At 43.3% G+C, this 14,881-nt stretch overlaps 1 long non-coding RNA gene and 1 pseudogene across 1 annotated transcript in view; both read left to right on the forward strand.

Moving 5' to 3' along the window:
• The first annotated feature begins 43 nt into the window (after positions 1 to 43).
• On the forward strand, positions 44 to 1,814 carry LOC148131907 (uncharacterized; annotated as a pseudogene).
• Positions 1,815 to 7,850: 6,036 nt separating this feature from the next.
• LOC148131908 (uncharacterized) overlaps positions 7,851 to 14,881 on the forward strand; it is a 42,396-nt gene continuing 35,365 nt past the window's right edge. The window contains exon 1 of the long non-coding RNA XR_015747196.1: positions 7,851 to 8,040. This is a non-coding gene — a long non-coding RNA (uncharacterized LOC148131908). The remainder of the gene's footprint in view (positions 8,041 to 14,881) is intronic.

Genomic DNA, 14,881 nt, shown 5'->3' on the forward strand with positions numbered 1-14,881 from the left:
ATCTGTGTGTGGCTGAATAATTAATTATTCATATCTACTCTCATAAATGTTTCCATGTGCATATCCTTATTACTTCAAGGGCTATTCTGTACATATTATAACACGCTTCAGCATGAGCGGTTCCTTTGCATACCATAAAAGGATCCATGCAGGAGAGGGATCATATCAAGAGTTTTATTCAGTGCAGCTATCTTAATTCCCATAAAAAAATCCACACGGGGGAGAAACCACATAAGTGCATGGATTGTGGAAAGAGCTTTAGCCAGAAGTGTTATCTTAATTCCCATAGAATGATTAACATGGGGAGAAACCATACAAATGTGAAGAGTGTGGAAAGAGCTTTATCCAAAACTTTCATCTTACCTACCATAAAAGGATCCATAAAGGGGGAGAAACCCGTATAAATGCATAGAATGTGGAAAGAGTTTCAGGTGAAGCACTCAGCTGACTTCCCATCAAAGGACCCACACAAAGGAGAGACCACATAAATGCGTGGAATGTGGAAAGAGTGTCAGCCAGTGCAGTAATCTCAATTCCCATAAAACACAATGAGGAGAAAACTTATAAATGCATGGAGTGTGGAAAGACCTTTACTCTTAATAACCATGTGATTCACACAGGGGAGAAGCTGTATAGATGCATAGAATGTGGAAAGAGCTTCAGGAGAAGTACCAAACTTATTTCCCATCGAAGAATCCACACAGGAGAAAAGCCATATAAGTGCACAGAGTGAGGGAAGCGCTTTAGCATGAATAGTTCTTGCATACCATACAAAGATTCACAAAAGGGGCAAGCCATATGGAATGTGGAAAGAGTTTCATCATGAGCAGTTCCCTAGCATAACATAAAATGATTCACATAAGGGAAAAACCATATAAATGCAAAGAGTGTGGGAAGAGCTTTGTCCAAAAGATTCAGCTGATTTCCCATCAAATGGTCCACATGGGGGAGAAGCCATATTCAAATGCTTGGAGGGTGGACTAGAAGGCCTCCAAGGTTCCTTTCAACTCCATTATTCCATTATTTTGTTATTCTGCTTCAACAGAAAAGGGTCCGCATGAAGGAGAAACAGTACTTGGAATGTGCAAAGGAGTTCTGTGAAAATCTATGAAACCCATCTTTTCAGAGGTCTGTTAGTGACCGATCATCAAAAATGTCCACTTCCAAAATAAATAGCCCCACGAGATTTCCAGTTATGTCCACTGCCATTGCTGAAGTCAGAAAGACGCACAGAGGCTCAGATGATAAACTCCTGGAGCAGTTTTTGAGTAGTGGCCCTTGTCAATTCCATCTCAGCTGGGTGGAGCAGCAGAAGGAGCAGAAAGAGCTACAGAGGAGAGGCCTCACCTGGCAAGCTCAACATGAGATTAAAGATAAAAAAAGAAGAGTCTGAATTCTTAAATGATTTCCTATCTTGAGTGTTGCTGGGATTAACAATAACAAGCGTTTTAGGACAAATTGTTCCAGTGCAATTCCAGAGACTATATTTGGAGAAATTCTTCCACTGTTGCACTCCATTCTTATCTTTTTGGACACTTGAGCCAGCAGAGGCCCAGAGGTAGATTTTTCCTCTCTTAACCTTAAGCCTGGTGAGATTCGATCTGCCAAACTGCAGGCAGCTGGCAGTCAGCAGAAGTGGCCTGCAGTACTACATTCTAACCACTGTGCCACCATTCAAGGTAGAGTTTGTCACTTTTACAGCCCTACATAGATAACATGGGCCACTTTATGTGCAGGACTGCTTATTCCTGATGTTTTCTACACCATCTTATTATAAGCTGTCCCGACATCTGGATGAAATCACCAAGACCCGCTGCCTCAGCAGAGTGAGGAAAATCCTCAGGGATGATTCACATCCTCCTACGATTGGGCAGGAGATATAGAAGCATAGCCACCCAAACAAATAGGCTGAAAAATAGCTTTTATTCATGGGCTGTCAGACTTCTGAATGCAATGTAACACCACAATTAGGTTTAATATGATAGACTTGCAGGGCCAGCACCAAGGGAGGCTCATTTCAATTTCATTGTACACATGTTGTGCATTGACAATAAATGTTTGTGTCAGGATTCCGGCAGTTACGCTAATGAAATCATGAGTCTTGAACCAAACTTCCAAAACTTCAAAAGGATTTATTGCGAATTAACATGTCCGGCACTGCCTGGGTGTAGCCGACTCTGAGACACATAATTCATTGTCACCTTTGACCCTGGTTTTCCCCTGGGTGTATCATAATTCATATTCTTCAATGGGACACATCCATAGCCAAGAGGCATCAATCATGCTCTCCAGTTAGATATTTGCATGGAGAAACTTCAGTCACCTAGTTACTAACTTTGAAAAACTATTTATGGAATGCACTTTCGGTTTCCAAGCTATGAGCACTGCTCTTTCAAACCCCTTTCCCCGCTCCCTTTCTGTTGGCAACTCGAAAAAGACAATAGAAATATTTTATGAGTTGAGTTTGTTTGATTTTTTCATCATGTGATGTATTGCGACTTTTCCCTCTTCACTAAAATGGGGGTGGGCATGGCCAGCGCACGATACATCCGGCCCACGGGCCAAGAGTTTGACATCCTTGATTTAAAATATTGATAAGCCAGCACTGCAATCTTCAACATTACATTTTCAGAGAGGAAAGTTAAAAAAAGAGAAAACTTTCCTTCAATTAAAACTTAAATCCAGGTGGACATGGTTTTGCACTCAGTTCTGAATGGCCATTTCCAACTATTCTGTATGTATCTGAGCCTATGCCACTGTTAAGCTCCAAACAGGCAAGAGTTATTTACATTTATGGCCTTCTGGTTCACTGCAGGATGTTAGCCTAACTTTACCCCTGTTATTTGGCAAAAGGGCTACCCCAAGAGACTTGGAGCGGAATATGTCTGAAAGCTTTTTTCTTATAAGTTTTTGTATCTGGGGACACTTTTTACTAATTCAGTTAGGTATTGGCTTCAAAAGTTGATCATCTCTCCAGAGAGAAAGCAGCGAGAAAAGAAATCCCTACAGTTTTCATAATTACAGGCGACAAAAGTGAAGCCTGTCATAGAGGCAGAACTGTAGCTGAGCCCATAAACAAAACCTGGTTAAGGGATTTGAAAGTCCTCTGAAATTTCTTGGCGAGGGGTAAATGTAGTGACTTTCCAAGATGTGATGATGAAAGAAGCTTGCAACAGTGGCTAATTAATGCCTAAGTACTTGACAAACCTAAAATAGCTCCCTTAGGAGTTAGAGCCATTTAATGCCTCCATTAGGTCTTATGATTAAATTAATTTGAAACACAGAAATCAAAACAAGCTTAACTTCCCACACAAACTCTGACGGCCCTAATGTAAATATTTTCCTGATTTAGGAGAGGTGGGGGGAAATTGGTGTCACTAGATAATTTCAGACTCTAGAATTCTGGTTCCTATGTCCCTCCTTACATAGAGCAAGGCAAGTCATATTTCTTCATTTCAAAATGTGCTACACCAGGGAGAATAAAAGAGTTGAATGCAAAGGCATTTCAGGGTCACCCCAAAAGAGACCTCTTCCCACCTCCTCTCCCCAATATGAACTTTGCTGTTTGGGTACTGCTTTGTATGCTACAAGCCTCTCTTGGTTCCCTTGTCCCCCTCCTGACAAGCCCCCTTTATTCCCCCTTTACCGATAGTCCTCGACTTATAACAGTTCATTTTAGTGACCATTCAAAGTTACAACACTGAAAAAAATGACATGGCCTCCCCCGCCCCCCACTTACAGCATCCCCAGGGTCACAGGCTCAATATTCAGATGCTTGCAACCGATTCATATTTATGACTGTTGCATATTTATGACCGTTGCAATGGCCCCAGGCCATTGTGATCACCTTTTGCGACCCTTGGACAAGCAAAGTCAATGGGGAAGCCAGATTCCCTTAACAACCATGTTATTCACTTAAGAACTGCAGTGATTCACTTAACAACGGTGGCAAAAGTCGTAAAAATGGGGCAACACTCACTTAAGAAATGTCTCGCTTAGCCACAAAAATGTTGGGCTCAATTGTGGTCATAGGTTGAGGGCTACCTGTATTTATTTATTCCCCCTTTACGGAAAGGTTGGGGGTCCCCGAGCTTTCCAGGTATGGTTGGGTAACAACTTTCACCCTCTTACCATTTAGGGGCATTGGCTGGGAATAGAACCATTGAAGATCCTGCAGATGTGAAAGAATAGAATATAATACAATTCTTTATTGGCCAAGTGTGATACTAGAGGGATCCTATTAGATAGCTCAGGTAGAGTGGTTACTAATTATAATTCTACTCTATAATTTGTGGTAGCCAAGCGCGCACCTGCTAAGCGTGGGAAAATCCACCGCTCCTTTCCCACGGGGAGGGACACCCGGTGCCCTTTTCGCAACCTCTACAGGACTTGGGCGCCAAAAGAGACTCTTCTTCTCTTAACCTCCTCCCACCCCCCAACCTCCCAGTCTGCCCAGAGGGAGGACCAAGAAAAGGCCCTTTTATACCACTCCTACTCCCTCCCCAATCCACACATGACCCCTCTAGGATTGTTTAAAATCCATCCAGACTGCCGGATCTGAAATTCCTGACTGCGCTTCAACGGCTCTACGATTGAGGAAAGGGGAGGGGGCCTAGTCCTCCTGGCCCCGCCTCCCTAGAGAAGCATACAGCTGGCACGTTTTACGTCACGCGGAATCGCCCCCCCCCCTATCCATCGGCACGGAACCTTCGAGCGTTGTGCGCAGAATCGCCACAACGGCAGCCTCAGAGAATAAACGGAGCATGCGCAAGAGAATGTTGTCGCCGGGAGCTCCCAGGTGTATTTTGTTTGTTTTTTTTAATTTAAAAGAATGCCAGCGACACGCGCGGGCAACCGTTGCTTGTAACGTCTCCAGGTGGAAAGGCGCTTGCGCGCAGTAATGGCACCAAAGGTTGCCTCTAAACCTGGACTTTTTGACTCAGCCTGTCCTAGAGCTGCTTAGGCGGCAGCGCTGCGGAGTAGCTGACCCTGTTTAAACTTGACAGATAGCAATAGCACTTAGATTTATATACTTTACAGCACTCTCTAAGTGGTTTGCAAAGCTGGCTGGGGAATTCTGGGAGTTAAAGTCCCCCAGGCTTAAAGTTGTCAAGGTTGGAGACCCCTGCAATAGCGGGTGCTTTCATCATCATGGCCTCATCTACCTTCAAAGTGGAAGTGGGCATGCCTGACTTTTTAAATAAATATAGATGGTCTTTGACTTGTGACCACCATTTACCCCCAAATTTCAGTTACTAAGTGAGATAAAGTAAATTTTGCCCCATTTTACAATCTTTCTTGCCACAGTTATTAAGTCACCTTAGTTGTTAAGTTAGTAGGACAGTTGTTAGGTGAATCATATTAAGAGCAACTCTTTGCTGATGATGTAAAGCTATTCAACACCACAGACAATACCGCTATCCTTCAAAAAGACCTCGACTATGTATCAGAATGGTCAAGCAAATGGCAACTTCAAATCTCAACAAATAAATGCTTTGCCTTACTGTAACTACATAACCAAAAAGGTGTTAAGAGTTGTTAACCTAATCCTACGTAGCTTTTTCTCTGGTAATATCACACTACTAACTAGAGCATACAAAACATTTGCTAGACCAATACTCGAATACAACTCATCAGTCTGGAACTCACATTACGTATCTGATATTAACACAGTTGAGAAAGTCCAGAAATGTTTCACAAGAAGAGTTCTCCACTCCTCTACTTGTTGCAGAATACCTTATGCCACCAGACTTGAAATTCTAGACCTAGAAAACCTTGAATTACGCTGTCATCAGTGTGATCTAAGTATGGTATATAAAATCATACATTGCAATGACTTACCTGTCAATGAATACTTCAGCTTCAACCATAACAATACAAGAGCAAACAATAGATACAAATTCAAGGTTAATCGCACCAAACTTGATTGCATGAAAAACAACTTCAGCAACCGAGTGGTCAATGCCTGGTATACCTGACTCTGTGGTTTCTTCCCCAAGCCCCCAAAACTTTAACCTTAGACTGTCTACTATTGACCTCACCCCTTTCCTGAGGTCTGTAGGGGGCGTGCAATAAGCGCACCAACGTGCCTACCATCCCTGTCGTATTGCTTCTTTTATTTTTCTTATATGTACCCATTTCATGTATTCATAACTACTGTGTTTCTCATATAATAAGGCCGGGTCTTTTTTTTTTTGAGCCCCGGAAAAATGGCTAGTCCATCTTTTCGGGGGTGACTTAATTCCCCCCCCTTGCATCTTTGGGCAGGCGGCGACGGCTTGGATGTTGACCTCGGCGTTGGTGGGGCACTTCATATCGGGGTCAACGCAGGCAGCACCATATCCAGGTGTGCAACAAAAGTACTTCCTAATGGCAAGCCCTCCCATTCCTCCCATTTCGCATGTTTTAATATAGGCCTTAATTTGGGGGGAGGGGCTTAATTTCATTTCATGCCTATAAAACATGCTGGGACTTCCTATTGGGGGAGGCCGTATTGTTGGAGAAACAGGGTATGTATATACTTATACCTATTATAAGCGATTGACAAATCAAAATAAAATAAATAAATAAAATAAAATAAATCTGTCTTTCCCATTGAATTTGTCAGGAAGTTCCAAAAGGGGATCAGATGGACATTGCAACCATCATAAATATGAGTCAGTTGCCAAGTATCTGCATTTTTGATCACGTGGCCATGGGGATGCTGCAAGAGTGGTATGAAAAACGGTCGTAAGTCACTTTTTTCAGGGCCGTCGTAACTTCGAACGGCCACTAAATGAACTGTTGAGGACTACTTGTAAGGCAGGGAATATACCCAAGCCTTCCAGCTCCTATTGTCTCCATAGCAACAACCCTGCAAGGTGGCTTGAGCTGAGAGTGAAATACAGGTACTGGTAAGAGTTTTGTTTTATTCCATTTTATGTCCATAACATTCAAATTTCATTTTTTTTTCCTGCCAGGTTTACATCTCCTCTGCACACTGGCAAATCTATTATGGGGATGCTGTACAAGCAGCTCCTGCAGCATGTTAGGAAATAAAATAACAGAGTTGGGAGGGACCTTGGAGATCTTCTACTCCAACCCACTGCTGAAGTAGGAAACCCTCCTTTCCTGCCAGCGCTTCCTGCAGTCTCTTGCTCCCCGGGGAGTGGTGGTGGTTGGTGGAGGTGGGGGTCCACAGTGCGGGGGAGGAGGGAAGCCTTTGTCGGATGCACAACCTCCCTCGGCGCCTTTTCATGAGGCTCAGGGAAAGAGAAGCAGACAGTGGGAGCCCTCTAGTGGTAGCTGCCTGCCATGACAGCCTCCCTTTACAAGCCAGCGGCTAAAGGACCCCACCCCCTCTTCATTTCAACCCTGAGATCCAAATATTCTCTTTTATTGATAAAAGAGGCGCGTTTGCACAACAGTCTAAGGGGAATAAAATCTAAGAGGCCGGGGGAGTGGGTGACGGGACACAAAGGGGGCGTCTCAGCTCGGCGTAGGGCTGGAGGGCTTCCTTGTTCGCTTTCCACGCAATCCTGCTTTCTGCTCGTGAAACAGAAACGCCTATGAACTGTCGTGTGTCGTTCCCGCGGTGGAAGGGTTAAAGACAGAGAGGTGTTAACTCCTAGAGCGGAAAAGAGCGAGACGCGTAAAGACAAGTGTTAACTCCTAGAGCAGAAATGAGCGAGAGAAGACAAGTGTTAACTCCTAGAAGGGAAATGCGCGAGACGCGTAAAGACAAGTGTTAGCTCCTAGAGCGGAAAGGAGAGAAGCGGCTTGTAAAACATCGGCTCACGTAGAAACCTCGTCTTGCTCCCCCCCACCTTCCCCAGGAGCTAGTGCGGGCAACATTGTCTCGCGCACGCTCCGTTTGATCTCTGAAGCTCCCGAGATGGTCGGCTTCTCCCCGGGAAAATTCTTCGCCCGAAACTCGGAGGCCGCGCGTTGCAAAACGGGCTGGCAATTCACCTCTGCAAGGGCGACGGAGCCGAGAGGACTCAGTCCCTCCTCTTTCCCCCGCGCCGAACTCATCGGCCGGGGACCCGTGGCGCACCGCCGGTGGCTTTCTAGGGTCTGCAGGGCGAGGGCGAAGGGGTCATAGAGATTTGCATGGAGAGGGGGAAGGGATAAAAAGACCCTTCCCTGTTTTCCCCCTTTGGCAGAGGGGCGGGGAGACTCCGGAAGCTGGTGGTGTAAAAGCGCTGGGTGCCCCTCCCCGTGGGAAAGGAACGGTGGATTTTCCCACGCCTGGCACAGCCCGCTAGTCCAGGTGGGAGAGGCCTTTAAGAGGGAATTCTGGGTGCTGTAGTCCAGCATATTTGATAGGGAGTTCTGAGTTTACTCCACAGTGTTACACCCACACCAGCGGAGCTCCTGCAAACTGTAGAGTTGCTAGGCGCCAACAACCAGATCCACCCGTGAAGAGTTCAATGAGTTAAAGTTTAATTGCTCCTGTCTTTTACCCAGACATCGTCCCAGATTGGTGGTTTGCACCTGGACCAGACTAGTTAAGGTTCAACAGCATTCAGACTTTGTCCTTTTTTACCCATTTGTAAGGACGTAGGGATTTAGATTCCAGACTCATTCTCTCTACTTGAGTCCTCCCCCGGCTCTTCCAATCTCTCTTGACAATAGTAGAATTATAATTACACCCTTTTGACGTGCCTAGTAACGTCTCCCACATCTGTAGGAGCCCCAATATTCTACCTGCAGCCAGTGCCCCTAGTGGCAAGAGAGTGAAAAACCAGAAAATCCAGTTGCCTCTTGAAAAATGCACAATTGGGACAACCATGACCTGGATGATTGAGAATCTCCATAGACATAGTTGTTACCTAACCACATCTGGAAAGCCCCCAACAAAGGGTGGGAGGGTTAGTGGGAGGGACAAGGAAATCAGGTGAGCCTTGTGACGGACGGCTGAAACTATCTTAGAAAGCCGAGCTCACATTTGGGGAAAAGAGACTGAAAAGGGAGCTCTTTGGGGGAAATAACCCTGGCAGGCAGAAATGTGTCCCTTTGCACTCAACTCTTATGTTTCCCATGGTAGCACATTTTGATGTGAAGGCTCTGATCTTTCAGTCCAAAGACTGAAATTATCTAGTGACACTTTTGTTTGCCTAAAGCCAAGTTCTCAGCCAGGAAATAATTACATTTCAGTCCTCCAGGGTCAGTGTGGGAAGCGAACTGCACCTGACTCCCTGTGTCTGTCAAAAGTCTCCCCTGGAGGATTTGCCAAAAAGCAGAGCTGAAATCTTTATGATAATTTGCCCTGTCGGGACATCCCTGACTAATTCAATTAGTTATTGGACTCAAAAGTTTGTTGGGTGTTTCTCTGGAGAGCAATCAAATAAATCCCTGTATGGTTAGGGTAGAGCTAGAATTAAATCAGCCATCAAGAATTAATAGGTATGGGAACTCAGTCCTTGAAATTGGCTGAGGAGGAAATACATCACACCTGTGGTTGAAGGAGAAAAACAAATCTGACATTAGTTGGCATGGTAGTTAAAGAGAAAACTCCAGGGGTCTGGTTAATGCCCGAGCATGTCACAGAACTGAAGTAACTTCCTGCTAAGTTAGAGTCAACATTTAGTTTGAAAGTTAATGCTCAAGGGCATCACCACATAACAGCTGCTTGCAAATAGTATGGCAGAGTCTAGAAGAACAAAATCAACTTTTGTCAAAAACTGGTCATCAGGACTGTGTGTAATTAAAAATATCTTTCATACACACATGTAAACATACAGAGAACTTAAAGAAAACCAAATGAAAACACTGAAATGATGCATTTCACCCCATGGAAAGAAGAAAGGATCAAAGTTTTATAGTAGTCAAGAAGCAGAATGCAGACTCTGAAGAAATTGCACAGTGGGAGATAGGTTGACGTCATTGCCCAGAAGATCTTTGGTTGCCCTCTCCCCTCTTTGGAAGAGCTTTATAGCTCCCACTGCCTTAAGAAAGTTCAAAACATTCTCAAAGACCCATCCTGGGCACCCTTTTTTTGAACTATTACCATCTGGCAGATGGTACAGAATAATAAAAACAAGGACAAATAGGCTGAAAAACAGATTCTATCCCAGGACAGTAGCTCTTTTGAATTCTACTGTATAGTGCAGTGTTGGTGTGGTGTTGGGGGTTTTCAATTCAATGTGTGGAGTGTGAAGGATGTGTGTGTCAGCTTTGGAAGCCATATTCCATGCTGCCACATAGCCTGAGAAAGTGGGATGGGGGTGATTTCAATTGAGTAGTTCTAAGTAGACAAAATAAAATTCTTTTGTTAGTTCTAGGTTATTAAGTGTGGTGCAGGATGGAAAAAGGATCTTACTCTTGGATGGAATGTGATTGGTCCATGTGATGTGATGATGGCAAAAAGGGGATGGTTTGTAGTTTGGGACATTGTGGGAAGTCCAGAAAACTTTTAGTTTCGAGATTCCACAGATGTGCCAGGTGCTATTCTAATAAAGGTACTTTTGAGATTATGCTTGTCTCGGAGTTACTGATTGGAATGGAGGGTTGCTGGAATGCTGACAGTGTGTTTGTGTTTATTTTCATGGTCATGATGTGTACTGAAGATGGTGTTCGATTTCATTGTATGAGGTGCAATGACAATAAAGTAAACTAAAACAAAGGGAACTTTGAGGAAATGATTGTCTCGGAATTGTCTGTTTTGGAGGTTGTTACTTGGAACGCTGACACTTGTGTTTTGGAAAACAAATTGACCCCCTCTTCTTTGTGGCAGCCCCTCAAATGCTGGAATACTGCTATCATGTTACCCTTAGTCCTTCTTTTCTCTAGACTGGCCACCCAATTCCTGCAACCATTCTTCATATGTTTTGCCTTTAATCATCTTAGTTGCTCTTTGCACTATTCCCCAAATATCAACATCTTTTTTGTAATGTGGTAACCAAAACTGGATGCATTATTCCAGGTGTGGCCTTACTAAGGCTTTATAAAAGGTAAAGGTTCCCCTCACACATACATGCTGGTCATTTCCAGCTCTAGGGTGTGGTGCTCATCTCCTTTACAAAGCTGAAGAGCCAGCACTGTCCGAAGATGTCTCCATGGCCATGTGGCCGGCATGACTAAACACTGAAGGCACATGGACCACTGTTACCTTCCCATCAAAGTGGTCCCTATTTTTCTACTTGTGTTTTTACATGCTTTCTAACTGCTAGGTTGGCAGAAGCTGGGACAAGTAACAGGAGCTCAATCTGTTACACGCCGCTAGGGATTCAAACCGCCGAACCGCCGACCTTTCTAATCAACAAGCTCTGCTTCTTAGCCACTGAGCCACCGCGTCCCTTTATAAGGCTTTATAAAGCGGTGCAAATACCTCACCTAATTTTGATTCTATGCCTCTCTTTATACAATCAAGGATTGTATTAGCTTTTTTGGCTGCTGCAGCACACAACACCCTTCCAAGGCCATCCTGGCTAGCATTGACTTGTTGCTCATAGAGCCGTGTTGGATCTGTGTAAGCCAAAACGGGGACATTGCTCTAGCTCATTTTCAGTTGGTCAAAAGCCTTTTCACTCTGCTCAGTCTACTGTGCTTGAACTGACTCCCAGGATTTCCTGGGTCTGTTATCCTGGTGGAGCTGACCCAAACTGTCGGACATCAAGCCGGCTCCATTCCTTTCCTCATCATGATCTGATGTAACAGCCTGCTCAACAGTGGTGGGGTTCAACTTTTTTTTTACCACTGGTTCTGCGGGCATGGCTTGGTGGGTGCACTTTGCATGTGCTTGTGCCAAACGCACACTTTGTGCCCACGCAGAGGGTTTGCTACTGACCACCTGAAATCCTGCACTCTCCCTGTATCTTCAACGGACATGCGGCAATCCGCTGTGCTGCACAAAGCAACTGAGCTTCAAAACCAGGAAATAAAGGTCAGTATAGAGCCGAGGCAGGCAGGCAGGTGAACCAGTTCGCTCACAGATGATCCTTGGAGCTACCGGTTCGGCCGAACTGGGCCGAACTGGTAGAATACCACCCCTGCTGCTCAAGCATCTGATATACTCAGACAGCCTTTTGCCTCTCTTCTGGTACATTTGTTCAAACCGAAGGCGCAGCTAGGAACTGTCTCAGATGGCCCAAACTCATCCTGCAATAGATGGAGGTAATCGTGCTGGGCAGAGCTCTTGGCTGACTTTTAAGCTTCTAATGGTTTCTGCAGCAGAAACTTTCAGGCTCTCTTGAGATCCTCTGCTTCTTTTGTGTCTTTGGGACATCCCTCTCCTCTGTTACCTTTATGGCCTGTTCCATCCAGACTTTGTATTATTCTTCCCCTCTTGCACTGCTTGTATCCTGGAAAAGGCACACTCTTGCATTAAAGACCATTAAAGTGTCTCATGGTCACTTCATCTCCATTTGGGCACTTTGCATCTGGTCCACATTTATAACTATCATAGTAACCTCTGGTCAGGCAATTGTCACCTCCATTCTTTACAAATGTCTTCCTATAAGCAGAGTGACTGGAGAATGCAGAAAGTGTTACAGTATTGAAGATTTAATAGCTGACCAGCTGCTGTAAGACTACTGTAAATGCTGATGCAATGAGAGTGAGTCAGCAGGGTTATTGCCACTTTAAGAAGCTGTTTATACTAAAGGCGGCCATGAGAGAGTGTATCTCTCTCTCCTCGTCTTCTATTTCCATTGTAGTTCTCTGTGCAGAGTAATGAAGATTGCTTGCTTGCCTGGTATGTGCCTAACACGTATATGTATGTATATAACTGTCTTGTATATTAACCATTGTTAAAAGACAAAGCCTCTGTGTGCTGTGTTGTGCTCCTGGCTTGTGCTGCAAGCACTCTGAGAGAAGGAAAATAATGAGTTGTCAAGTAATACTTTGCTTCATGCCTGTGGTAACTTGCAGTTCAGTTCAATCTTAAAATCAATATATGCATATCTAGTAGAACAGATAGGGGATGCGATGGCTCAGTGGCTAAGATGCTGAGCTTGTCGATCAGAAAGGTAGGCAGTTTGGCAGTTTGAATCCCTAGCACTGTGTAATGGAGTGAGCTCCCATTACTCATCCCAGCTTCTGCCAACCTAGCAGTTCAAAAGCATGTAAAAATGCAAGTAGAAAAATAGGGACCACTTTGGTGGGAAGGTAACAGCATTCCATTCACTGTCAGCATTTAGTCATGCCACATGACCACGGAGATGTCTTCGGACAGCGCTGGCTCTTCAGCTTTGTAACGGAGATGAGCACTGCCCCCTAGAGCTGGAAATGACTAGCACGTATGTTATTTAAATCTTCAAAGTAATCTTTTCCAAGCCTAATTGGAATTGTTTGAAACAAATATAAAATTCTGGGTAATATATTCATCTTGACTGTTGAAATTCTCCCTATTAGTGACAGTTGTAAATTTTCCCATTTTGCCAAATCTAGCGCATCTACTGTTTAAATTTGATATAATTATTCTCTTTTAGTGTACTGCATCTTGCTGTCAAGTATAACCCCAAGTACTTGATCTTATTCGTGACCTGAATTTTCAATAGGTCTGCCAATTCTTCCTTTTGTCTTGATAGCATATTCTTTGTCAAGATCTTTGTCTTATCTTTATTTATTTTCAAACCAGCCACCTTTCCATATGTCTCTATCTTTTCTATCAATTTTGATACTGTTTCTAAAGGGTCTTCTAAGATGAAAACCAGATCATCTGCAAATGCTTGCAGCTTAAATTCTTCCTTTTTGATTTTCATTCCTTTTATATTATTTTCATCTCTAATATTTCTGTTTAGCACTTCCAAAGTTAACACAAACAACAAAGGTGATAGTGGGCACCCTTGTCTTGTTCCTTTTCTTATATTGATAGAGTCTGTCAGTTCTCCCTCTATCATTAGCTTTGCCGTTTGCTTATAGTATATAGCTTCTATTGCTTGAATAATTTTTCTAGCAAAACCCATCTGTTCCAACAGTAATAACATGAATCGTCAATTCACATTATCAAATGCCTTCTGTGCATCTAGAAATATCAGAGCCATTTGTTTTTCAGGATGTGCCTCGTATTCCAAGGTGTCCAAGATTACTCTCATATTGTCTTTAATTTGTCTCTTTGGCAGAAATCCATTTTGATCAGGATGAATAGAATTATTTAAATATTTTTAAGTCTTTCTGCCAATATTGAAACAAAAATTTTATAATCTGCATTTAGTAGAGAAATGGGTCTATAGTTCTTAGTTTGTAATGGATCGGCCTCCTCTTTTGGAATAAGTGTAATATAGGCTTCTGACCATGATTTAGGTATCTTCTTCTTTAACATAACTTCATTCATAACTTCTAGCAATGGAAGATTCAACGATTCTTGTAATGTTTTGTAAAATTCTGCCGGAAGTCCATCTGGGCCTGGTGCCTTTCCATTATTTTGCTTCTTGAGTACTTCAGTTAACTCCATCATCGTTATATTGCTTTCTAACATTGTTTCAATCTCTTTAGGTATCTGAGGTAAATTAGCATTCTGTAACTACTGTTTAACTCTTTCCTCATCAATATTCTCTTGCATATATAATTTCCCATAGAAGTCTCGAATGATTTCCTTCTTCTCTTTACTACCATAGCAAACTTGGCCTTGGTCATCTATTAATTGCAATATTTTCCTTGACTCTTTCTCCTTTCTCAATTTGTATGCTAACCATCTACCTGGTTTGTTTGCGTCTTCAAAGTAGTTCTGTTTAGCACCTGTAATTTTCTGTGCTAATTCTTCTTTTTCTATTTGACCCATTTTATGTTTAATTATATCCATTTTTAGCTTGATGTCCTTTTTCTGTGGCATTTTCTGTAGCTCTTTTCAAGTCTTTTATACTCATCCTCTAAGGCCTTAGAGCAGGGGTCAGGGAACTTTTTTACCTTTTACCCCCCAAAAAATTTATAAACGCCGACGTTACCCCCTTGATTTGAA

Source organism: Notechis scutatus, chromosome 2 (assembly GCF_049901735.1).
Source record: "Notechis scutatus isolate UNSWTSFEM ecotype Mainland chromosome 2, rNotScu1.2, whole genome shotgun sequence".
NCBI lineage: Eukaryota > Metazoa > Chordata > Lepidosauria > Squamata > Elapidae > Notechis > Notechis scutatus.